The following is a 437-nucleotide window of genomic DNA, read 5'->3' on the forward strand; positions in this document are numbered from 1 at the left end:
AATGGCCATCATTAATAAAACAAATAACAACAGATGCTGGTGAGGATGTGGAGAAAAAGGAACGCTTCTACACTGCTGGTAGGAATGTAGACTAGTACAACCTCTTTGGAAGTCAGAGTGGCGATTTCTGAAAGAACTAGAAATTGACCTTCCATATGACCCAGCAATTCCCCTATTGGGAATATATCCAGAGAAACTCAAATTATTCTGTGAAAAAGATCCCTTCACACGTATGTTTGTTGTAGCTCTTTTCACAATAGCAACAACATAAAACCAACCATGCTGCCCATCGAAGCTGGACTGGATAAAAAAAACGTGGTACATATACACAATGGAAAGTTACGCAGCCATAAAGAAGGACAAATATATGGACTTTGCAGCAAATTGGATGAATTTGGAGTTGATCATACTCAGTGATTTATCACAGAAACAAAGAA

Source organism: Carlito syrichta, unplaced genomic scaffold (genome assembly GCF_000164805.1).
Source record: "Carlito syrichta isolate Samal-C Ts95f unplaced genomic scaffold, Tarsius_syrichta-2.0.1 Scaffold314726, whole genome shotgun sequence".
NCBI lineage: Eukaryota > Metazoa > Chordata > Mammalia > Primates > Tarsiidae > Carlito > Carlito syrichta.